This window comes from Myodes glareolus, chromosome 8, assembly GCF_982192425.1.
Source record: "Myodes glareolus chromosome 8, mMyoGla1.1, whole genome shotgun sequence".
Lineage (NCBI taxonomy): Eukaryota > Metazoa > Chordata > Mammalia > Rodentia > Cricetidae > Myodes > Myodes glareolus.
The window spans coordinates 73,401,419-73,427,656 of NC_142033.1; the positions used below are offsets into that span (position 1 = coordinate 73,401,419).

The window sequence follows — 26,238 nt, forward strand, 5'->3', positions numbered from 1 at the left end:
TACCCAAAAGTGGTACTACTGAGTCTTGAGGAAGGTTGTTTCCTAATTTTCTGAGATCGCTACACTGACATCCAAAGGGGTTGTACTAGCTTGCATTCCCACCAGCAATGCAGAAGTGTTCCCTTTTCCCCACTACCTCTTCAGCATGAATTGTCATCAGTGTTTTTGATCTTAGCCATTTTTACAGATGTAAGATGAAATTTCAGAGTTGTTTTGATTTGCATTTCTCTGATGACTAAGGATGTTGGTCTTAATTTTTGTCTTAAAAAAAAGTCACTTTAAGTTGTTGGTGGTGATGCACGCCTTTAATTTCAGCATTCCGGGGGCAGAGGCAGGAGGATCTCTGAATTCGAGGCCAGCCTAGTGCATAGCCTGAGTTCCAGGGATGCAAAGAGAAACAAAAACAAAATATCACTTTAAAGAATTGTAATGCCAAAAGACAATGCTTATTGAAATCTAAATAGTGCTCTTCCTGTAAGTGGCCTGAGGTGACCTGTAAAGATGGTTTGCTACTCTTTTGACTCAGAAAACCCTACGAAATCATGCAAATCAAGAGGTTCAAATCTTCATATTCATCTTAAGAACACCCGTGAAACTACACAGGCCATTAAGGATATGTATTCCTCAAAGCCGCCAAGTATCTGGAAGATGTCACCTTAAAGAAGCAGTGTGTGCTGTTCTGGCGGAATGATGTTAGAGTTGGTTGGTGTACCCAGGCCAGACAGTGGAGCTGGAGACAGGGTCAGTGGCTAAAAAAAAAGTACAGAAGTTTTGTCACATTTGCTTAAAAATGTAGAGAGTAATGCTGAATATAAGGATTTAGATGTAGATTATCTAGTCATTGGGCATATGCAGGTGAACAAAGCATCTAAGATGCACCAGTGAACCTATAAAGCTCATGACTGGACTAACTTATATTTGTGCTGCCTCTGCCACATTGAGATGATTCTCACTGAAAAGGAACAGATTGTTCCAAACCCAGAAGAGGAGGATGCACAGAAGACAAAGATATCCCACAAGAAACTGAAGAAACAAAACTTAGAAAACTGGAATTAATTCAGCATAAAATAAGTGCAGATAAAAGTTAAAACAAGGGGCTAGAGAGATGGCTCAGTGATTAAGACCACTGACTGTTCTTCCAGAGGACCTCGGTTCAATTCCCAGCACCCACATGCAGCTCACAACTGTCTGTGACTCCAAGATCTGACATGCAGGCAAAACACAAATGCACATAAAATAAAAATTAAAAAAAAACTTAAAAAAAAAGTTAAAACAAAATCTAAATAGTGAATGTATAGAAGCCCTCCCACCCAACTCTTCTTACAGTAGATGGGTTTCTGGTTTTGATATTGAATGCATTTAGTTATAGTCAATGTCATTTTGCTTTGACAGGATTATTCTGTGCACTTGTTACAAGCCTGGGACTTCTGTGGATACAGGATGCTTTAAAATGTACTATAACAAAACCTTATCTTGATTTATGACTCAGACTACGAGGCAGGACATGCTTCCAAGCACTTGTAGGGGAGTGGTGCTTACTTTTTTTGTTTTGTTTTGTTTTTTTGAGACAAGATTTTACACTGTAACCTGGAACTCTATATTCCAAGTAGACTGTGGTGGCTGCTATCTCACAGGGATCTGCCTGCCTCTGCCTCCTGAGTGCTGGGATTAGGGATGTGTGCCACTTTGCATAGTCTGAACAACATTTATTTTAGGCCCCCAGTTTCTCTTCTAGGTGTTTTAGATATGGTCCTGCTTTCTAGACATGATTTTTCCTGTTGTTTTTCTAATAGGACTCTACTGGTATAGAATTTCTGTATTGCTTAGTTCACATAAACCTATCTATGTCTGAAGGTATTACTGTTGAGTATTCTAATCACGTGGTTTCTTCTAGTTCTTTAGGGTCATAAAGCCCTGTTCACAAGTTTGCAGTCCTGTTCTTAATCAGTTTTGCTTAATTTTTTCTCATTCTAAGTTCTTCACCTGAACTATACTGACTGGCCTTCACTCCTGCTGGGTACAGATGCAGTCTCTCTTTGTACATTTGGGAACTGGCCTATCTCATGTTGAGTGGATGAAGTATCCAAATTGCTACCACCAACACAAATCTGACCTGCCACCTCCTTCCATGTCCTTCAAGATTTGTTGGTTTTTAACTTCTCATAGCTATAGAAGATGTTTTTTCACAGATCTTTCAGTGTGGATTCTGGAGGCCTGTTTCTAAATTTAAAATAGTCTGTGCAATCAACAGCATAATAGCATCTGCATAGAGGCTCCTAACATGAATTCCCAACTACCAACTAATCCAAGGGAAGGAGAAGGGAGTAGCTGTTTTTGCCTCAATGAGTTCTGCCTATATTTGTTGTCCTTCATCATTAGTGAGAAGCCTGAACTGGAGCCTCATCACCCATATTTTCTGGTGCCATCTGCAGTGAAAAGGGAGTTCAGAGTACTATTTGGGTATATAGCTGATGTAATTTAGGAACCTAGTCTCTTTTTTTCCTGGGCACAGACTTCTTGTGTCAGTCAGTTACTCTCAAGTATCTTCCCTGTCATTTACCTTGAAGCATTTCTTTGGAGTCTCCATTGGTGCTTCTAGACTCATGAGAAGTTCCATAGGTCCTGATTTCAAGGATAGTCTATGTATACTTAAGTAATAATCTTTCTTTTCTTTTTTTTTTCTCTTCTTTTTAAGGTTTTATGAGACAGCTTTGGAACCTGTCCTGGAACTTGATCTGTAGATCAGCTGACCTCAGACTCACAGAGATCTGTCTGTCTCTGCCTTCTGAGTGCTGGGATTAAAAGTGTGTACCACCACTGCCCAGCTACTTCTGTAACAGTATTATGCTGTGGCTAAAAGACCTGATCTAATTTAGCCACCACCAGGCTGGACCTGTTCTAGTCTTTCTAGCCTTGATGACTTCATCCATGGTGGTTGTGACCACCTTGCCCAGCCTATATACTATACCAGAATAGTTTCTTACCATTTCAGCTTGCTGGCTCTTGCTTAGGAGTGCATCAGTAGTCCTCCATGGTAGAGCACCTAACTCCACACCTGGACTGTGACACCCACTTCTTGGGCTCAGAAAAGTAACTGGAATAGATGTATCATCGTGGGTTTCACACTTTCTCCTCTTCCACCCTAGACAGTCTTTGCTCCAGCCAGTCATAGGTGGGAAAAAACTGATTGGTTTTAAGGTAGAGATTTCTAGAAGTTGGATTTCTGTTTTTCTTTCTTATAGCATGTTCAGAGTTTCATTAATGGACAAAAGCGTCCAGTTGGTGCTTGGAAAAGTATAGTGCATTCTCTGAAAACTGAGATAAGGGGAAAAAAGCCAACAACCGTGGGGTTTCTACCACAGGAGGTAGTCAATAGTCTGAGGATGCTCCTGGAGGGCTACAAATACTTGAACCCACAGAACAGAAGAGAAGGAGGATATGAGAGGATATCTCTAAAGCAAGGCCCACTGCCTGATGTAAGCACCTTGTTCATCCTAGCTGTACATCTCCAAGTTTAGGAGTCTCCAGGTCTTTTACTCCAGCTGGTATTATTTATTAATTTAAAACTGGGACTAAGAGGCCATTCATTTTAGATGAAGATCAGAATCTGCCAGTGGAGAGAGATGAAGATCAAAATACGCCAGTCTTTTGCATAACTTTTTTTTTCCACAAAAGGAAAAACCTCATGCCAAATTTTCTTGAGCCATGTCTCTGAAGGCATCTCAGAGGTTCCCACTAAACTAACTTGGGGACAGGAGGTAGGTAGAGCAAGTAAATCACTGAGTTTGAGAATTGCTGTGCCTGAGTTCCATAGTATGTACCATGTTTGGGCATGTGGTGACTCTTAAATGCTATTCATCCATCAGCACACTGACCCCTTTTTCCAGCTTTATTGTTCTATTGTTTTGACTGTGAAGTGGCACTTGTTACAAAACCAGTTTCTGTGATCTAGGACGACATTCTCTACCTTTCACGTACATCAGAATCATCTGGCCCCACCTCTTGGGAGACTGATTCAGTACCTCTGGGGTGGGGCCTGAGAATTTGCATTTCTGACAAGTTCTGAGATGCTGCTGCTTCTGCTGATATGGCATTCTCCCTCTGAAACCTCAGGTATAGAAGGTGCAAGGAGAGGAAGGTATGTGCATTCTGATACAGACATACTTTAAAGAGCAACATTCTGTATTGCACTCGGTATTGTTTTTACCCAATAACTATTTTATTTTGGAGTAGTCTTAGATTTATAGGAAACTTGTGAGACAGAATGGGTAACTTACAGCCTTTATAATGAAAACATACATAGTGATAAAAACATTTTCATTCTTCCACTTCCTATATATTTCAGGATTTTTTTACCCTACATATTTATATGTGCATGTAAGTAATTACATATACACAGATCTGTCTTATTTTAATTATTTTCATTAGTATCTCTGGATCTGCTCCATTGTTTTTTAATGGACAGTGTTCATTTTTTTATCCTTTAAAAATTTAATATATCTTATCTCTTTCCAGATTTTAAATCTAGGAGATGAAAGGTGAGGACAGACATGCCTCCCTTTTATCTTATATTGGAGGTTAGAGATTATTTACCAGCCTCTGTGGAGTTCTTAACATGTTCCAGACACTGTCAAGCACTTAACATATTATCTAACTCATTTATCAAAACAATCTTAAGAAATTGGTTTTATTATTTCCCTGTTAAAAGATGAGGAAACTGTGGGTCAGGGAGGTTAAAGGAGCAAAATCTTCTGACAACTTTCTAGTTGAAGCCGTAGTTCTCTGGCATTTTAGGTGCTGTGAACAGACTACAATAAGGCTTAGTATGCATGTTGCTTGTTTTTTTTTAGCCTCTCTGTGCCATACCTAATGTTGCTATAGGAAGAAGAATGGTATCCTTGAACACCAATTTATTTCAGACATGAAGTACATAGAAAAATGACATATATTATTTATGTTATATATAATGTGTGTGTGTGTGTGTGTGTGTGTACTTTATGGGGCTGAGTTGTAGAACACTTGGCTACCATGTGTTATCCCTGGATCTATTCTCAGTCTTGAAACGGCGGCGGGGGGGGGGGAGGTATTGTGTGAGAGGCCATGAGTTGTAAGAAGTTGCAAATTGGATTTTTTTTATGTCTTCAAAAGTCCTTTGAAGGTTAAGGTGTGTACATGCACAGCTATGATGGTGTAGAGGAGGTCCATGTGCCCCCAGTGATTATAGATAAACCCATGGTAAGTTGGAAATAGTATAAACTGAAACTGCATAGAACACACAGAGCATCCCTGCTTAGTAGTATAGCACACAGTAGGGTGTCTGCATTGTGGATCCTCATTGGAGAGTATTGTACTAAGTATCAGTAGTTTAGGAAAAGATCCAGATTTAAAATTTGAAGACTTATAGTGAATGTATATGACTTTCATGCTGATGTAAAGTTGGGACTCAGACGTTAGACTTGTCAGTAAGACCTACATTGAAATTCTCTGTGCTAATATGTGCTTATTTGTTGTATCTGGGTGTTTGTGGAAGCCAGAGGACAATGTGAAATATCATTCATCTCTGTTGTGAAGGAAAAAAAAACATTAAAATGTATCGAAGCTGCTGTTGGACGGACAGGTTTATTGATGATACCCAGTGTGTTTGTCCTGCAGCAGAGTTGTCAGACACATCCCTTGGAGTATTTTCAAACCAATGTTGGAGGTTGCTTTTACAATCTTGTGGTGGTGGCAAGGTACTGATACTTGTGACTTATCATCCTCTTACGCTGCTGCCTCTCCTCCTCCCGTCCCCCTTCCCTCCCAGATCCCTTCCTGGTTGTCTTGGCTGTCCTGGACCGCCTTGAACTCACCCACCTCTGTCTCCTAAGTGCTGAATGGCTTGCACCACTGCACTTTCCTTGTTTTTCTTTTTTGTTGATATGGGGTCTCTTGTTGACCTGGAACTTGCCAGGTAGGCTAGGCTGACGAGCAGAGAACCCCTTTGGGTACACCCATCTCTGCCTCCTGAGTGCTGAAATTACAAGTGTGTGTCATCACTCAGGGCTTTTTATGTGATTTCTGGGAATCAAACTCAGATCTTCATGCTTCAATGGAAGGCACTTACTTTACTGAGCCATTTCTCCAGCCTATGAATTTAACCAGTGTTTTAACTAAATTCTCTAGGCAAGGAAGTTAACCTTTATGAAAAATTTAAAATTATTTCCATTCTTTGAGGATTTCATACAATGACCTTCCTGAATTTTTGTTATGAATATTTAAAAAGGTATATTCTGTTGGTATTGTGGGTTGGGGTATGTTTGTAGCTTAGGCAAGTCCCAGGTGCTGATCCTCTGACTAACTAGTGCTGGAATTACAGATGTGTGCCCCCATACCCCAGTATATAGTTATTTTAGTGGTTAAATAAGTTTGGTCTGGACAGATGGCTCGGTAGTTAAGACCATGTGCTGCTCTTGCAAAGGACCCAATTTTAGTTTCCAGCACTCATGTTTGATGGTTTACGGTCATCTATAACTCCAGCTTCAGCAGGATCCAATACCTCTTCATAGGCACCTGCACTCACATGCACACATACCCCTATACAGACACATAAAAATACGTATAATTAAAAACAAAATAAGTCTTTAAAAATACTAAGTAAATTTAAATTAAGAACTAGCTTAATATTCTGTTCCATATATAAAAATAAATAGTATATTTAATATAAATGCAATCTCTGTTGTTGGTTACTAAGTGGAGAGCTTTACCTTTTAAAGTCTTTGAAACCATACCCAGAAGCCATCCTGAGGCCTTCTGTCCTTAAAGCATCCTCTTCCCATACTTAATTGAATTCTGTTTACATTACCTCTCTGCAGCTACCGTTTCTTGGAGCTCAGAATCTGTACCTTTCGATCCTGTGTCTCCTACAGTTTAATGGGAATACGTTAAATATCAGTTACTGAACTAGTTGCTAGAGAATGGTCTCACATCCTGCCTGACAGGCCAAGCTTAGACATGATAGTTTTGTGAAGTTTTCCCCGATTGTCCTAACTATTTTCCCCTCCTGAATTTTTAAAAACATTAGCCTTTGACACCTGACCTTGAGTTTTTAACCATAGACGGGTCATTGAAGATTCTGTTGAACAAGATTTTTAATGAATTATATCTTGATGTATGAGCAATCTCCATTATGAATTGACTTAACCCTCAGCTCTTTCTCTGTGAAGATTTATGTTGTTATTTCTTCCCACTACTTAGAAAAACAGAACAAAACCTCAGCAAGCTCATGCCTCGTATAACCAGGACAATTTCTTACCAGTCTGCCTTAGGTTAGAGAAATACTTCTTGCTCCTTTCTGTTCCTGCCCATGTTTGGATCAAAGTGCCTTCCCACAGGGATGCTGGGACAGCAATGTGGGAAGACCACTGTAAGAAGTTTTTGCTGAAGATGATGTGATGGTTTCTTCATTATATAATAATGGTTTGGGAAAGTTTTCAAGTTGGTCCTGTGAGGCGTGGTGTTCAAAGCAGGCTCCTTGTCAGCCTCACCTGTTGAAGAAGTATGGCAGTGTTGTCCTCCTCTTTGAAGTCAGCTGAATCTGTAGATAGAGCTTGCAAAAATCTCTTCTGCTAGATTTGAGGATCAGGACTCTGAGTTTTGGAAGTCTGTCAGAGAGAGCCACACTAGGGTTGTTCTGCTAGTTTCTTGCTTTTTAAAAAATATTTATTTATTATGTATACAATATTTTGTCTACTTGCATGCCTGAGGAGGGCACCCGGTCTCATTACAGATGGTTGTGAGCCACCATGTGGTTGCTGGGAATTGAACTCAAGAACTTTGGAAGAACAGGCAATGCTCTTAACTGCTGAGCCATCTCTCCAGCCCCAGTTTCTTGGTTTTTAAGGCAGTTGCTCCCCCTTGAGAGAGCCAACCATTCAGAAAATGTAATCATGGGGGCTTCTTCCATTCAGACTTAATCTGGTCATTCCGAGGCCCCTGCCTTTCCCTTCAGAGGCTGCTAGTACCTGACCCAGGGTCATTGAGATCTTCCTCTTAAGACTTTAGAAGGCTCCCAGGAACAGGCACCTCATTCTTTGGATGGGAGATTTGACTGGTCTTTTTAAAAATTAACCTCTGGTTGTGTACTGCTACCAGCAGGGAATTACTCTGTAAGTTATCATTGTAGAAAGCCTTTGATGGTTTTAGCCAAAAATTTAAATAAAAATAACCAACCCGTAATGGTTATTCTTCTACTGAGATTGTTCATTTTATGTACAGTTGTTCCTTTTCAATCACTTGGCTTACCATCATGAATCCCCCTTCTTTCCTTCTGTCTTCAATTCTCCAGTGTTTGACCACAGAAGTGAACGACCCTTAGGAGGTCTGTCTTCATGATAATAAACACTACATCTCTCCCCTCTTTTCTGTTTTTCCTCTTACATTAAAGCAACAGTGGAGTTTTGTCAGTTTTGTCACTGCTGAGAAAGAAGCTTGAGGTAATGAACAAGCAGTGGTGGCTGCAACTAGAGAAGAAAATCACCCAAATGTTGTGTGAGCATACCTGTTTATTAGCTGCATGGCACCAAACAGTCTAGAATAATGTCAGTTTATATTGATATGAATCCAGAGGTGTTTCTTTATTGTGTTTCGTTTTAAAATTTTAATTTCAAATCACTTTGTCAGTGCTCAAATTTTATGTATGTTCTAGCTTCATCACACTGATGAAATACATTTTTTTCTTTTTTGAGACAGAGTCTCACTTTGTAACTGGCCTGGAACTCAACAGAAAGAAGTCTGCCTGCTTCTGCCTCCTAATTGTTGGTGTTAGGGCAAGTGCCACCATGCCTGGCAAGATTTTTTTTTTTAATTACTTGTTCAGTCATTTGTACTTGGTGGGGACAGTCACTCATAAAAGCTCTTCAACAGTTGAACAAGTTATTAAAGTTTTGTTTTTAACCCAGGGCATTTTAAATCTGCAGAATATAATGAAGACAGGTCCACTGATACAAAAAGATGGCTTAAGTCTTTAACTTCTAAGTGAAATAAATGACCCAGGCCATTTAGCTTTGCCCCTACGCAGAACTGTGGGCCTCTCTGTTATGTTCCTCTGGTCTAGCCCTTTCAGGCACTGCTTCTGACCAAACTTCACTCTCTGAAGGTCTGAGCCCTTTTCTGAGCAGGGCTCATCAGCACCTCTGTCTGTATATGATAGATGCAGGGAGCTGGGGTAAAAACATGCAGCTTTGTCCACCTGTCTGTAGCTTGACTCTATTGTGACGATCTCCTAAAACCTACAGGTGAATAGTTGTGTTGTTGTTGTTGGTGGTGGTGGTGGTGGTGGTTGTGTGTGTGTGTGTGTGTGTGTGTGTGTGTGTGTGTGTTAGAAAAAAGGAGAACTAGCACTTTCAAAAAAGCCATTAGTAGCAACCACAAGGTAAGCAATGAAGACGTTTAAGCCATTTCCTTTTGGTCCTTAGGTGTCATAGTAGTAGTTGGTCCTTGAAGCTATGTTCCAAGAGTTGGGGAGACTTGTCCTTACTAAAGTCAGTGATCTGCAAATCTCTTATGTCCCAAGTTCTTTTTCTTCAGAGTGAGGGAATGGGACTTGCTTCTCTTTGGCATGCCATTCCCCATTCCCCACATCCCAGTCCTGTTCGATTCCTAGAGGCCAGTACTATACTGGATTTGGAGATCTCAAGAGTTAAAGGGACTATTTGAGGTACCTACTTAGGGGCTGTGAACTCTTGTGTCTTTCATTTGAAACAACGAGAGCAATTTGTACTTAGATTGATTGCTCTCAGATTCTTGTGTTTAGATAAATTTCCCTGACCCAGCATTGGGAAGGGGTATTTTAGACTAAAATTGAAAGCATTTTATATTAAGAGATGGTTGTGTTTGTTCTGGTGTGTCCTCAAAGCTTTTCCTTGCCTTTTATCACTAGTATTTGCTTTTCCATAGCTGTGACCATTCTCTAACCATCTCAGATTTGCTGAAAGATTTGACTAGTACTTTAAAAGACATGTTCAGGAAATTTTTTTTCTTTCTATTTTCCTCCTTGTTGAACAGTGCAAAACTACCAGGTTTTACGTTCCAAGGGGCAGCTGCTGAGGGTCTGATGTTTTTCCTCCTCCTCTTCCTCCTCCGTCCCTCCCCCTTTCTGCCCCACTCTGAAGTGAACTGCACCTTTGTGGTTCTTCTGCAGCTGCTGGACTTTGATGGGGACATGCTTGCTGCCTCTATACTTGCTTCCCTTAGCAACCAGTCTTTTGACGATGACCTCTTGCTGTTTGCCTGTTGTCTCTCGTGTTGGATTATAGATGAGAGGTTTACCAGGCTGGGGGTAGGGGCCTGCTGTTAGTGCATTTTGTTCTAGGGTTCCCAGTGTCCCTCAGCATGCATTTTCTCTATCTAAAATTCAAGGCTTGGGGAGAGGATAGAAGAGAGAAAGCTGCCCTCTGCACACGCATCCCCCTCCCTCTCCCCAGCCATACATTCGTAAGCTTTATCTTTGCAGGCTGGTCCTAGTTAATTTGGAAACAGATGCTGCAGTGGTTATTAAAACTTATTAATTGACTTCTCATCTTTCTAATAGTGTGATTAACATACGTAAGAGGGAAGGGAATACCACTCTTTCCTCTTATTCTTCCCAAGGTCTACATGCTGGCAGTAGTAAACTTGCTTTCTGGTGTAATCAGAGCTCTGGGAATTGCTAAATTACCTCTTTATACATTGTAACATTTTTATTTTCCCTAAAGCATCATCTTTACATGGTCCATGGCCCTTCCCTGTTTGTTCTTATGATGTGCTGGGGATATGTGTAAGATTTGCATTTGGATTCAGCTCAGTGCTTTTGACGTGGACAAGGTGGGGATTAGGATTTTGTGAAACAGCTAGGATTCCAAAAGAACCCAGGATTATGATTTTTCAGAAAAAGCTTTTTAAAAAAATCTATCCAAATAGTAAAGGCTGAAGAAAATCATTCAGTTTATTAAGAGGTAGAAGAAAACCAGCTCCCTTTATGTACTGTTGGTGGAAAGGCTGCTTGAGCATATATTAAGACTCAAAATACTCATATTCTTGGACCAACCCCCTTTCTTCTAGGAATTTACCCAAGAAAAGAAAAGTCCTGATTTTGTTTAACTAAAAAATTAAGAAAAAAACCCATGTGGTACTTAGAAGAGGGGAAGAAAAGGCTACCATGATCTCTTACACATAGGCTGTTCTTTTATAATGGGATTTTTAATGCTTTTATTTTCTTTATCTTACAGTTTTTTTTATAAGCTGAGAAAGTTAACTCCCTCCTACAAAGAATTTTCAGAGTGTTTTTTTAAAACCTAAAGTTAAATGCTTACTTAATAGGTGAACTATGTAAATAAATACCTCTATTCTTTATTGTTGTTGGGTATTGCTATATTATCTAAATCTGCTTGTAGATTTTTGTTTTTTTTTTTAAAATGTAACCCAGGCTGGCTTCGAACTTTGCTAAATTCCTGTCTTCCTGCTTTTGCATCCACCTTCCCTGTGAGGAGATTATAGATTTATAGACATGTATCACTGTGCCTGATTTTATGCAGGGCTGAGGACTGTGCATGTTAGCTAAGCAGTCTACTAACTGAACTACTAGCCACAACCCTTAATTTTCTTTTTACAAGTTAAAGTCATTGTCATTCCTTGTCTGAAAAGTTTTGTGGCTTTAAATTGCATTTTAATCTATCCCTTTACAATTTTCTGCATCACCTTCCTGTGATCATGCAGTGATGTCTTAAAATGACTTAAAAATGACTTACTAGTTTAGGGAAATTAGTGCTTGAGCCAGCTGTTATGACAAAGTCCAGGGGGATTTTCTAAAGGTGGGCAAAAATGGTGGTGGACTTGGGAGCTAGTTTGTCTGGTGTTGAAATAATTCTGTATCCTGGATTCTAGATTTTGATTCTAGACGATCAAAAGGGATGAGATGGGGACTCAGGAATTTTATTTGTGGTGGTAGTCTTTGAGGGTTAAATTCTGTGCTATGTTTTGAGGTACACTTGGTTCTGAGGTTGGTTGAATTGGGAGATAATATAGCTGTGAAACCCCGGGCTCTCAGCCTTTTTTGATTCTTTGGTCTTCATTGTCAGCAACCTTTGGAGAAATCTGTAAAGCTGGAAAAGATTAAATATGAACAGACATTTGGAAGTTGAAAGTTGAATTCAGAGTACTGGTATATGGATAAAACCACAATATAGTGCTTCTGTTGGGTTCACCATTTTGTGTACTGCATGTTCACGTGAGTTTTGTGTGTGATATATGTGACTTAGGGAATGTGCACAGGTGTGTGCACGTGAGGCCAGAACAGAATGTTGGGAGTCTTCCTTGATTATTTTCTACCATTTTCCATTGAAAGGGGTCCCTTGCTGAACCTGGAGCCCCCCATTTTTTCAGTAGGTTGGCTGACCATTAGGTCCCATCTGTCTCTCATAGTACTGCGGTTATAGATGCTTGCAGTCATGCCAGTTTGTTATGTGGGTACTAGAAAGCTGAACTCAGGTTCTCACACTTGGGCAGAAAACCCTTTTTCCTACCCAATGAGCCATCTCTCCAGCCCTAGGCTCACCATTTTTGGAAGATGAACAAGATTAGAGTTAGCTCGTTTGGAGTTTGTTTTTTCCCCCCCATTCTTCAGTTATTTCATACATATCCAACCCCTCCAACTTCTCCCGACACCCCCACATCCTAACTCACTGAGTCCAATCAGTGCTGTGTAACATGAGGACCGGCTTGTTGGGGTTTCTGTCCCGCTCAGTACCCCACAGCCGGCATATCCCAAAGAAAATCACACACAGGGCTTCATAAGTTATAAAGCTGATTAGCCCATTAGCTCAGTCGTCTTATTAACTAATCCTTACATCTTACAGTAACCCATAATTCTTGTCTGTGTTAACCATGTGGCTTCGTACCTTTTTCAGCGGGGCAAGTTACATGCTGCCTTTTCGGTGGTCTGCGCAGGAATGGCAGAGGAAGCTTCCTGCTTTCCAGAATTCTCCTGTTCTCATTTCATCACCTCTACTTCCTGTCTGGTTTTCCCGCCTATACTTCCTGCCTGGCCAATCAGCGTTTTATTAAAATACATGATTGACAGAATACGAATAATTCTCCCACACCAGTGCTGCCCATATGCAGGAGTTCATATTTTTAAAACTTCTACTTGGATTCCTGTAAATAAGCACATGAGAATATATAGCTGTCATTAAAATATTCTTTTACTAGTATCTTTATTATCAAGCATTTATATTTATTATTATATTTACTTTATTATACTGTGGACATTCCTAATTTTATTGATCCAGTCATCAGTTGATGAACATTTGGGTTCTTTTTACTCTGGTTATGACTAATATTACTGTTAACATTTATGTACATGTTTGTGGACACATTTTCATTTCTCTTGGGAAAAAGGTTAGAGAGAAATTGCTACTTCATTTATTCACCCTGTTTTACATTTTGAGCAGTTGGTAGACTTTTCCAATGTGACTATACCATCTGTGTTCCTATCAGAAGGTGTTGGGCTTTTAATTTCCCCATGTCCTCACTAATATTTACTATAAATTATCTTTTTTAATAATGATTTTATTATTTTTATTATTATTATTTTGGTGTTTTGAGACATGGTTTCTGTGTGTAGTCCTGGCTGTTCTGAAACCTACTTTGTACCCCAGGTTGGCCTCAGACTCAGAGATCTACTTGCCTCTGCCTCCCAAGTGCTATTATTAAAGCCATATGTCAACATTGCCTGACATGATTTTATTTTATTTTTTATGTGTAAAGAATGCTTTTCCTCCTGCATATCTGATGCCAGCAGAGATCAGAAAAGTGTATTACAGTCTCTAGACATGGGTTTATGGATAGTTGTGAGCCACCATGCTGGAAACTGAACCTGGGTCTCCTACAAGAGTAGCAAGTGGTGTCCTTAACTACTGATCGCTCTCTCTAAGCCTATGAAATTTATGTTTTAAAGCAGATTTTAATTTTCAATTATATGTTTGTATGTATGTTTCTGTGTAGCATGTGAGTGCATTGCTGGCAGAGGCAGTTGGTATTGAAGTTACAGACTGGGAACTGAATTGGGTTTTCTGCAAGAACATACTGTGCTGCTTTTTTAAAAAAAGCATTTTATGTGCATTTGTGGTTTGACTGCATTTTTGTCTGTTGTGAGGGTCTCAGAAGTTAGACAGTTCTGAGCTGTCATGTAGGTGCTGGGAATTGAACCTGGATCCTTTGGAAGGGCAGCCAGTGCTCTCAACTGCTGATCCATCTCTTCAGCCTCAGTATGTACTCTGAACTGCCTAGCCTTCTCTTCAGTACCATCTTTCTCCCTTTAATGGTTCTGATGTAAGCTGTCTTGTAGTACATGTAAAGTGATATCTCATTATGTTGTTACTCATTTGTTGTTACTCATTTGTTTTTCTTTTGCCTGCCTGCCTGCCTGCCTGCCTGCCTGCCTGCCTGCCTGCCTGCCTGCCTTCCTTCCTTCCTTCCTTCCTTCCTTCCTTCCTTCCTTCCTTCCTTCTTTCCTTTTTTTGAGTAAGGTCTTACTCTGTAGTCTTAACCAGCCTGGTACTTACTACAAAACCCAGGCTGGCATTAAACTTTGAGGCTGTCTTCCTGTTTCATCCTTCCAGGTGCTAGGATCTTAGGCATGCTGGCTTTGATTTGCTCTCTAATGGCTAATGATATTGAATATCTTTAGATTGTGCTCATTGGTCATTGGTTCTTTGGAGATGTATCTATTAGATCCTTTGCCCATTTCAATCATGATATTTGTATTATTATTGAATTAATGGTCACAAAGTGGTTTTCTTAAGTGGGTTAAAATCTATTGAGAGTTTCCATATGAAAAATTAGAACATTTAAAAATACTTTAAAATTTATTTAAAAGTAATTTAAAACCTACTACCTATACCTATATGAGTTTATGTGTACTGTGCATGTGCAGATATGCATGGAGGCCAGAAGGCATCAGATCCTCAGTAACTGGAGTCAGGGGTGGTTTTGCATTGCCTGATGTGGCTTTTAAGAACCTGACCTGGGTCTCTGCAAGAGTAGTATGTGTTCTTAACTGCTGAGCCATCTCTCTATCCCCAGAATAGTTTTGTTTTGTTTTGTTTTTTAATGAGAAAAAAAATTTGTTTTGGAAGATTTTAAGAAAAACAGCCTTATTTACATGCAACACCTCTTCCCTTCCCATTCCCACATTGATGTACCATTGGTCCATATCTCCAGCCCTGTAAATGTCTATGATACTTGTCTGAACAGAATAAAATCAGTTATATTGCTCTATTTAGTCTATGTATTAGTTGAAGTATATGGAGTCTGACTTTCTACAGATGTTGTTGAGAAAAATTACTCTTTAATGACTCTAAGGTAATTTGGACATCCTTTAATATTGTGTGAAAACTTGACAAGAGATTGTTTGGCTTCCGCCCTCTTTCCGTCATGACAGGGTCTTGTTTCATAAAGCCCAGCCTGTCCTCCAACTCTAGGTATAGCATACCACCATACCCAACATTTTTTAATTTACTAGGACTTTGTTTTATTTGTTTGTTTATGGGTTTTCAGGCATCTTTAAACATTTACTCTTGTGTGTGTGTTTGTATGTATATATGTTCATGCATGAACATCAGTCAGAGTACAGCATGTAGGTGTCTGTCCTCTTCTTCTGCCATAAGGGTTCTGGTATTGAACTCAGGCTTGTTAGCAAGCACCTTTTCCTGTTAAATTGTCTGCTGGCCTCCTGCCCGGGTTACCCCTTCTCCCTTTTGAGGCAGGGTGTTACTTTGTAGCCACATTATCCTTGAATTCCTGGTCCTCTTGTCTCCCAAAGGCTGCAGTCCTAGGCATCTGCTACCATACTTGTCTGAAGAAATATTTTCTCAAAAATGTGTTGACTTCAATGTAGAACTTGAAACCACATCAGTGAATTCTTCATAGACTGTTTTATAATGAAATCTGTTGGACACTCCTGGACCTTGAGTGGCTACTTTACTCATAAGTTGTATTTTAATGAATTGATCTTAGTAAATACTGAATCATTTAGTTAGGAAGCTCTTCAAATAATGACACATTTACTTCCAGAATATTTAAAAATTATTCATTCATACTAATATCATCTATCTCAACAATAAATTCCTTGGGTATTAGGATTCTATGAAGTACATGGTGGTAAATGTCTTAAACTACTTTTAGAAAATTCAGATTTTATCACTGGAAATAAAATTTTCAATTACTTTTTCTTGAAGTTATGGGCTGTTTTTCATTGGAGAAAATGTCTGCCCTGTACCCATCTGGATATATCTGAGATTTAATCACACTTGTCAGGTATTCTTTTTAAGTAAGATGGAGTCCTCTGGAAAACTGACTAGTTTAGTTTGCAACTCAAAATCACACAAGTTGAGACAACTGTCAAGTTTCATCATAAATCAAAAGTAGTTTGTGTATTCACAGTTTGTCATATAATAATAAAAACAAGGAACGTTGGGAAGATGGCTTTGTCTGTTAGAGTGCATGGCATGCTCGGATAAGGACCTGAGTTGGGAATTCTCAGAAACGACATAAAAGCCAAGTATAGTCATAAGTGTAACCCTAGTACTGAGGATTGGGGTGAGACAAGTGAATCCCTGGGCTTCTCTGGCCAGCCAGGCTAACCAGTCAGTGAATTCTGGGTTCAGTGACAGACCTGTCTCAAAAGAGAAAGTGGAGAATGATAGTCAATGACACTCCATATTGACTTTCTCCTCTCCGTTCATGTGCATGTAAGGGCATACACATGCATAAACCATACACAAAAGAAACGTACGAAAATAAGTGTACTCAATTGATATTGAATAAAGTTGATAATTTTTATTGTTCTATTACTATTGCTTTACCAACATTCTTTAGGAAACTTCAGGTGTGTGTGTGTGTGTGTGTGTGTGTGTGTGTGTGTGTAGTGATTAAAGTAAAGTGTGAGCCAGTTGGGCAGTGGTGGTGCACACCTTTAATCTCAGCACTTGGGAGGCAGAGGCAGGCAGATCTGTGAGTTCGAGGCCAGTCTGGTCTATAAGAGCTAGTTCCAGGACAGGCTCTAAAGCTACAGAGAAACCCTGTTTCAAAATAAAACAAAAAAGTGGAGGTGTAGTGCCACTCTACTGCTTTTATGAAACTTTTATCTTTGTTGTTTTTGTGCCATTATAATAAATGCCACCAGAATATCAAAAGGGAAACATTATGTGGTGGTTTGAATGAAAATGGCTCCCATAGTTTCATAGGGAGTTGCTCTATTAGGAGGTGTGGCCTTGTTGAAATAGGTGTGGCCTTCTTGGAGGCAGTGTTGCTGGGCTGGGAGTGGGCTTTGAGGTTTCAGATGCTCAATCTGGCCCAGTGTCATTCTCTTCCCGCTGCCTGCAGATTCTGTTATAGAACTCTGAGCTACCTCTCTAGCACAGCTATCTGTCTACCTGTGTGCTGCCTTGCTTCCTGCCCTGATGATAATGGACTAAACCTCTGACTTGTAACCAACCCCAATTAAATGTTTTCCTTTATAAGTTGCTGTGGTCATGGTGTCTCTTCACAGCAATAAAACCCTAAGACATGATGGCTTTGTATTTTTACAAAAATATTTGGCCTTCACATTTTTCTTGAAGAGGGTGAAGGATATATCACAGCTCACCTGACCCCAGAGCTTGCAGATTGAACTTTGAGAATTGCTGGTCTAGACAGCATTTAATGGAATTGGAGTTGAATTGTCTTAAACCCTTGCTTTTGTGAGAATGACAGTGTAAAATTAGCCCATTTTCCCATCTTCTCAGAATTTAAAATCACTAGGCTATTCCTATTGAAGCTTTTTTGAAAAATAAAATGTTTTCCCAGTTTATTTTCTAAGAAGACAGTGCTCTTCACCTTTGCAATATGCTATTTCTTTTTATATTCTGAACTAGCAGTGGCTGTGGCCCACAAGAGACTTCTTCCATGTCTTTTTCTGTCTTAGGACAGTCCTCCCACTGAGAAACTTTGCCTGATGTATAGTTCAAGCCCTGGCCGGTGGCTGGCAATGACCTGATCCTTGCTATGTAAATCCTCACTGAATGGCATGAGACTCCAACTTAGCAATTCATGAAATTGTAAGGTAAGCCCAGTTTCCCAGCCAATTATGACTCCATCTGAAGCTGTAGCTGGGCCATTAGTGTATTTTGAGCCTCGACCTCTTTTATATCTTGCCAGACTTTGAGAGTCTACTGTATAGCTACTGGCAACAGGCCACTGCCAAAACAGTCTACGAAGGTATTGTTTTACACCTCATTTTTCCTCTTTTCCTCTGAGGTGGCACCTTGCCTGTATTTCTCTCTCCAACATATTTTCATTCACTTTTTAAAAAATTACTTTATTTCTTCATCATGATATTACAGACTTGGCTTCTGTAGTTAACTTATTTTGAAAAACGTGTTGAAGAATGAAAATGCTAATGTCTTCCTCTAGAGCCCTTCCTATTTCAACTTAAGTAGATCTCTTCAGGATCCTTTTATGGGCTAACTCTGCCCTCCTAAAATTTATGAGTTGAAACCCTAGCACCAAGTATCATAGACTATGACTGTATTTGGAGTCAGGGTCTACATAAAAGAGCTAATCAAGGTACTATGAGGTAACTAGAGAGAGTCCTAATCCATTCTGGCTAGTGTCCTTAAAAGAGATAAGATTTGAACAAACTTAAAGGTGGGAAGAAGCCCTGATTGATAGTGATTGGTGATGTAGTCAAGAGTCTCTAGTGGTTGACAGCAGCCCACCAGGAGCTGAGAAAGCCTAAAAGTCTCCTTATAGTGCTCAGAAGGAATCAGCCCTTGCTGATAAGTCTTTAAACTTTTAAAAAGCCTTCTAAACTAAGTTTCAGTGGTATAAGCTACTCAGGTTATATTACCTTGCTCTAGCAGCCTTGGGAAAACACTATTGGCTCGAGGCTGACTGCTGTCTACCATAGCCCCTTTCTTTCTGTTACTGTCACCCTTTGTTTCATAAGGCCACCTCATTCATGGTTTCCCAGGGTGACCTCTTGCCCCCACCACGCAAGGTTCCTTCTTAGAGCAGTGCTCTGTATATGGTCACATTAATGAAGAATGCAACATTGAGGGTGATGTATTCTAGAAGGATGGTGGAAAATGTTACTGGGCACAGAGACAAGTAACTGTGTATACCTGCTTCCATCCTACTGCCTATTCTTGTCCTGTACCTGATTGGCCTTCACCTGCTTCCTTTTCCTGGGAACCACAGAGCCTTGACCTTGCATGGGACTTTCTGGCTGTATTTTCTCCAAGTACTTTCACCATGGTACCCTTCTGTGGGTTCCCAACTGACCGAGGATTTCAACCACACAGCTGGGAAAGGCAGCCAAGAAAAGCGAGCTGCTGGAATGCTCAGGGCCTCGAAACATTACCCTTCGTGGTAGTTTGGTTTGTGCCAGGATGTCCTTGTAAAACTTTTATGAAGATGTTGTTGTACTTGCATGGGAGGTTGAAGATTGCTGTTAACCTTGAGTCCCATGTCCCCCAGGAATGCAGGGCACTGAGGAAATGCTGTGGCCCTCCCTTCTAGATGGGCACTCCACAGCAGCAGCTGCCTGAGCAGAAAATTGAGCTGGATGGATGGATTAAGGGGCATCAGCTAGGCCTTTGTTTAAAAATATTTAAAATATGTTTGAACCTCTCCTTATTGACAGAGAACAGTTCCTTCCAGTGTAGAGAAGTTTTTTATTTCCATGTATTTTCACAGTTTTGTTTGGTTCTTTTGTATATTAGTGACTTGGGGGAAAGTATTTCCATTCACAGTTTTGAGCACCAAACACAGAAGCATTACATAGTTCTACTTTGCTTGAGGGAAAAGAAAGTCTACTTCCATTAATATTGTGAGTATAGTCTCTGGCTTGAGTTAATTTTTCTGGTGTGAACTTTGACAGTTAAAAAAATTAAGAACATGTTTGAGAATGTACATATTGCTCTGAATTAGGAACTGATGGAGGTTTATTACTTATAAGAACGCTGGAAGTTCAAAGAAATAAAAATAATAGAGATTCTTATATCTGTTTGGATTTATTGGTAAGAGAGCCTTGAGTATTAACCCTCTCAGACCGAGTCCTAGGTATCAAATATTTTGAGTTAAATATCAGAATACGGTAGTAGTAGTAGTGGTGGTAGTTTCCTAAAATAAGGAAGTGTAATGATCATGAGGTTCCCCTAGCCTTCCTCCTTGATGATCAAAGTGTATATCAGGTTTCTGCCCAACTTTAGATTGTCTTTGGTCATCTTCCCAGTATTATTAGAAACCTGAGCTACTTCTGCATACGTGCAGGAGGGGCCAGCATGTTGCACAACCCCAGCGGCCTCATTCATCATAGAGTGCTCAGGGTAGTCCTTGGCATCAAGGGCGTTGGGTGTCGTGCAGCTCTGCACGATGACACTAACGGGAAAGGACTAGTGGGTGGAGGACTGTTTGGGTCAACTAATATATAATTATTCTTAGAAATGAATCCTAGCCATGTTCCTGCTGTTCTGTCCATAAGCCAGATCATTCATTTTAGGGGAGTTTTGGCCATTTCTAGATTAGAGCTCTGCCTTGCAATCAGAGGCACAGCCACTAGGTCAGCCACAGCTTACAGGGCTACAGGGATTACAGGGCTACAGCCTGAGAGGTAGTCTGGAGAATTTGTTGACTCCAAAGGTTGCTATAAAACCACTGGCTAGCCTTGACACTAAGTAAGTGTGTGTTCCTGTTTTTTTCTTCTGTACTCCCCCACCCCCTTGAAGGGTAGAATATGAATGAGAAGATGAAAAGGGCTGTTAGTTAAGCATTCCAGAATATTTCAGAAGCTTCAGGACTCTTGGATAAGCTGTAGTGATGTGCACTAATGGCCAGTATGCCACTATATACTGAAAATGTTTCTTTCTGCAGCCAGTCATCCAACAGACAGTAATCAGACTCTTGACTGATAGCACTTAGGTGTGTTAAGTTGTGTTTGTGACTTTTCCATTCTTGGTAGCATATTGTCAGTTTCCTATGGATATACTTAAAAGAGTCTTACACTTTATAAAAATTGGGACCTGGGACCCACATGCCTATGCTGTGCTGTGCTGAAATTCTTACTTGGCACTTGTGTGTGACTCTTGACAGGTCACTCACCTTCATGGTATTTAGTGTACTACCCTGAAACTGAGAATGTTGCTGGTTATACATCATAGGCTTATTTTAAAGATGAAATATGTTTCTTATAAAAAGTATCTAGACTCGGGGCTGGAGAGATGGCTCAGAGGTTAAGAGCATTGCCTGCTCTTCCAAAGGTCCTGAGTTCAATTCCCAGCAACCACATGGTGGCTCACAACCATCTGTAATGAGGTCTGGTGCCCTCTTCTGGCCTGCAGGCATACACACAGACAAAATATTGTATACATAATAAATAAATAAATAAATTTAAAAAAAAAGTATCTAGACTCCAGCTCATTAAGGCCAACACTGGGGCATCTGTGGTTTCTTCCGTATTTGTCACCAAAGTAGTCACAGAGAATTTCACCCAGCTTCTCTAACAGAACACTGTAGATTGATCTGCTTAAGCAGCAACTATTTATTTCTCACAGTTCTAGACCTTTAACACCAAGATCAGACTACCAGTATAGTTGGCTTCTGGTGAGGGCAGGCTGGCTCAAAGTCTTTCTTGCTGTGTCCTCAGGAGGCAAAGGAAACAAGATGGGCAAAAAATATCTGGTGCCTCTTCTTTTAACACTTGTTCCATCATACAGCATTACCATGACTTCATCTAACCCTATTCACTTCTTAAAGCCCTCAGCTGCAGGGATACTTTGGGGAATAGGACTTCATCACTAGAATTTTAGGGAGACAGTTCAATTCACAATGGCATAATTTAATACTGTTCAATTTGCTATAGCCATGGGGGTACACACTTTTCATCTCAGCACTTGGGAGACCAGTCTGATCTACATAGTGAGTTCTAAATGAGCCAGGTTCTAAACAAGTTCTAAATGAGCTACATACTCAGTATGTGTTTTCATTTAAGAAATACATAAATACATATGTACATTTTGTTCTTTAAAAAGTAATTGTAATTTGAAAAATTGACAATTATTTTGCTGATTCTCATGCTTTTTTCTTTTTATATTTTATCAGCGCTGAAACTGGGATGTCTCCTCCCTTTTCTATTTGTTTATTTATTTGTTCTCTCCTACATTACACCCTGACTGCAGTTTCCCTCCCCCAAACTGGAGTATCTTAAAACTGATTAAAGTAACCCGTTTGTTTGTTTGTTTTATAAGAAATTTTTTAATGATTTGTTTAACTTTATTTTATGTGCAATGGTACGAAGGTTGTCAGGTTGCCTAGGAACTAGATTTATACACACTTATGAACTGCCATGTGGGTGCTGGGAATTGAACCCGGCTCCCCAAGAAGACCAGTCAGTGCTCATAACTGCCAAGCCATCTCTCCAGCCCCTGAATAATCTGGTTTATGTACCAAGTTCTGGGCCAGCCAGGGCTATATAGCAGACTGTCTTGATAGAAAGAAAAGGGAGGTAGAATGTAATAATCAATAGTATCTTAGATTTGATTTTAAAAAAATTATGTGAATTTTTTTTTTCGTTTGAGCTTTTGTTTCTTTTGGGATTTTTGTTTTGTTTTGTTTTTTTGAGACAGAATCTCACTATGTAGACCAGGTTGGCCTCAAACACAGATGTGCCTGCCTCTGCCTCGCCAGTGCTGGGAAATTAAAGGCACTCAACCACACTAGCTGTTTGTTTTTTAAAAAGGGATTATGCTGAGAAGATAGTTCAGTTAGTAAAGTAAGAATGAGAACTCGAGTATGATACCCTCTACCCCAGCATCTGTGTAAAAATCAAGGTTCAGGGTACATAATCCCAGCACTGGGGAGACAGAGACAGGTTGATTCTTGGGGCTCACTGGCCACTTTAGCCTAATTGCTGCATCCCAGGTCTTAGTGAGAGACCCTGTCTCAAAATGCAAGATCACTTCTGAGGAAGAACACACAAAGTTGATCTTTGGCTTCTATACATGCACCCACCCACACATGGACATATGCACACACACTCACACATAGATATGCACTAAACATAGAGTCTTATATAGCCCAGACTGGCTTAGAACCTCTGATATCCTTGCCTGTCTTTTAAGTGTACCACATTGCCTGACAAAGATTATTCCCTGGGAAGGTTGAGGGCTTTTTAATATGTAATTCTGTTTCTTTGTTTTAAGACAAGGTCTCATGTAGCCCAGACTAGCTATGAACTTCTTTCTGTCCAAGGACTGGGATTACAGGTATGCTCAGATTGTCTGTCTATCTGATGCTTTACCCGTGTTTATGTATATGTGCCACATGCAAATCTGAAAAAGAAGACTTTAGAGACCCTGGAACTGATGTTATGGATGGCTCCCCACCATGTGAGAGCTTGGAACCTGGGTCCTCTGAAAAAGTAACAAGCTCTCTCAACTGCTGAGCCATCTCCCCAGCCCCCAAAGATGATATTTTTAGAAGAAACATTTACCAAGAATATTTTCTAATTTATGTTAGAGTAAGTGTCTGTTTTCTGAAGCCCACCTATAGACTCCCTTGAATCTCTCTGGGTCAGCAGTGACTATGGCCTGTGTTTTGAGAAAAATCAATAGTTTTCAGGTTATGTTTTGTGAAATAGCTTGATGACTATACTGCCAGGAACAAGGAATTGCAAGGAACAGCCTTGAGCCTCTTTCACGGCTCAGTGTTTTTACTGGTCTTGAGCACTGGAGTTTAACTTCATGCTTATTTTATAGACAGGACTTCTAACTCTAAACATGACTTGAACCACACAACACACACCATTGATTCTACTTACTGCCTGTGGAGGACACACAGAGCAGGCAGGATGGGGCCTCGATATTGTCTTCCTTCTCAGGACAGAAAAGCAGGCACATCTACCACTGGATTATCCTGAGTGTCATAGAAACAAAGGACGTCACATTTCAGGAAGGAATGTGTCCATTACAAGTTGCTGTCTTGAAGGGAAATGAGCTGATAAAATAATCCATGAAGTTCACAAAATAGAAGGCACTGGACAAGCATATGATACTGGTAAGGTGGGAGTGGTAATAGGTAGTTCCTGCTTGTACTTGGAAGTCTTCCTATAGGTAGAGTGTTTGGTAACATTTCAAAGATTTTAACAGCCTTAATTTCCATTTCCTTTATACTCCCCAATCCCTACACAACATTTCCTTACACTAAGTTGAGCAAAACTCAACAGCTGCTTCTTAATTCTTCCCCTTCCCTCTTCCAGGACTGGCCCTTTCCTCCCTCCCTCTCTCCCTCCCTTCCTGCCTTCCTCCTGGAACAAGGTCTCACTCGGTAGCCTAGACTGACCTTGAATTCCTGTAATCTTGGAATTACTAATATGAGCCACTAGTCCCAATGGGACTGACATTTTCTTTCTCTGTTCTAAGTTAGAATTGTAGAGCGTGGTTGGTATACATAGTTCATCTTGGTCTATCACTACTCTAGGCTTTATGATTTAGAGCCAATGATAGTGCTTTCCAAATTCCATCATTGGGAGTTTTGTAGTTCTGAGGTTTTGCTTTGATGGCACTGGTTTCAAGATAAGGCTTATAGCCATAGGATTCCAGCTGAGGCTTCTCATTCCTCAGAACCACAGGACAGTTGGATCCTTGGAACTGCCTCTTTACTGTGTCACTATAGTACCTGTTGCAGTGTGTCTACTCAGAGTACTCAGTCAATTTATTCAGTAAGAATATAAACTTGTAAATTTCTTTCTCGTTAGATAATGGTAGTTACTCTTTCTTAGATCTCGTCCGTTACAATAAACCTTTTCTCTGAGAGGGCACAATATTTAGAGGTGTTTGTTGGGCTGATGTTTGGCTGTTGAGTTGAGAGCTTGGGCCAGGGGAACCCGTAAGGGTTTTTGAAAATGTTGACTCTCCTGTTCATTGTTATTACAAGCTGAGGTTGCAGTTTTGTCTTTCTTGAAATTTGGGAGCCAATTGGTGTATCAACTATTTGAGTGCCTACAAGGCAGGTGATGAAGAAATGATTGATAGATTTGGAGATAAACTAATACCTTTTGTTTTAGCTCTTTCTCTCTGAGAGCAAAAATGATGGGGTGATTAAAAGCAAGGACTGGTGCTGAAGATCAGAGCATTCTGGTGTAATGTGTAATTCAGCATTGTTGGGTTAGACTGAATTTGTCATCTAAGTGCAGGGTGTCCCACAGGATATCCATTTCTCTCTCATCTACCACACACAGTGGATGAAACCTGAATTGTGAGTTGTAAAGACCATTCCTGAATTATGAGTTGATTGCTACTCAAAGAGAAAAGATATTAAAATAGCTTTCATGAGGGCACAGAAGACACCAAGAGCCTGAGACTGTGATTGGCAGCTTTTGCTTCTTCCCTCCATGAGTATCCTAAATAAGACATATTCCCCAGTTTGGCTTCTCTTAGCTCAAGGTAAATATAAAACTCCAAGCCCCGTGGATTGCATTTGATATGCTTAGGCCTTACAGTGAGTACTTAATGTGGTTTTGGACAATAACAATGTGAGAATTTTAGGGTTAAGCTGAGGACTCTTTTTAGAATGCTTTATTTATGGTCTGAATTCAACAATTTCTTTTTTTTAAAAAAAAAGCTTAATTGATGTGCTTGCATGCAGTAAACTCATATACGTGAGTTGTGACACTGATCATCACAATCAAGATACAGACCATCACCCCTCAGTCTTTTGTCTCTTTGTAGTCTAGTATTTTCTTCACCTGACAATCAGTGATCTGCTTTCTAGCTATAAATTAGTTTACATTTTTTGGAATTCAATATAAATGAAAAACGTGCATTAGATATTTTTGTTGTTATTTTAGAAGGAAAAGAACTCTAAATTTGTTCATCCAAATCATGGCATATACCAGTGTTTTATTGCTTAGACATCTTGCTATCCCTACCTCTTTGTGAAGTCACACCTTTTACTCTCCCTCCCTTCCTCCTTCTCTCGTGTGTGTGTGTGTTTGTGTGTGTGTGTGTGTGTGTGTGTGTGTGTGTGTTTTCTAGAGGAATCCTAGGGCTTTGTGCATGGTAGTCACACGCCCAATTTACGTATATCCTTAGTCCTGTTTTCACTCTTCATTTTGAGGCAAGTTACCAAATTTGTTCAGACTTTGAACCCACTCTGTAGCCCAGGCTGGCCTTGAACCTGCAGTCCTCC

General features: G+C 40.0%; 1 protein-coding gene across 1 annotated transcript in view; it reads left to right on the plus strand.

The window, feature by feature from the left end:
* Znrf3 (zinc and ring finger 3) overlaps positions 1–26,238 on the plus strand; it is a 158,662-nt gene that overhangs the window by 43,197 nt on the left and 89,227 nt on the right. The window lies entirely within an intron of this gene.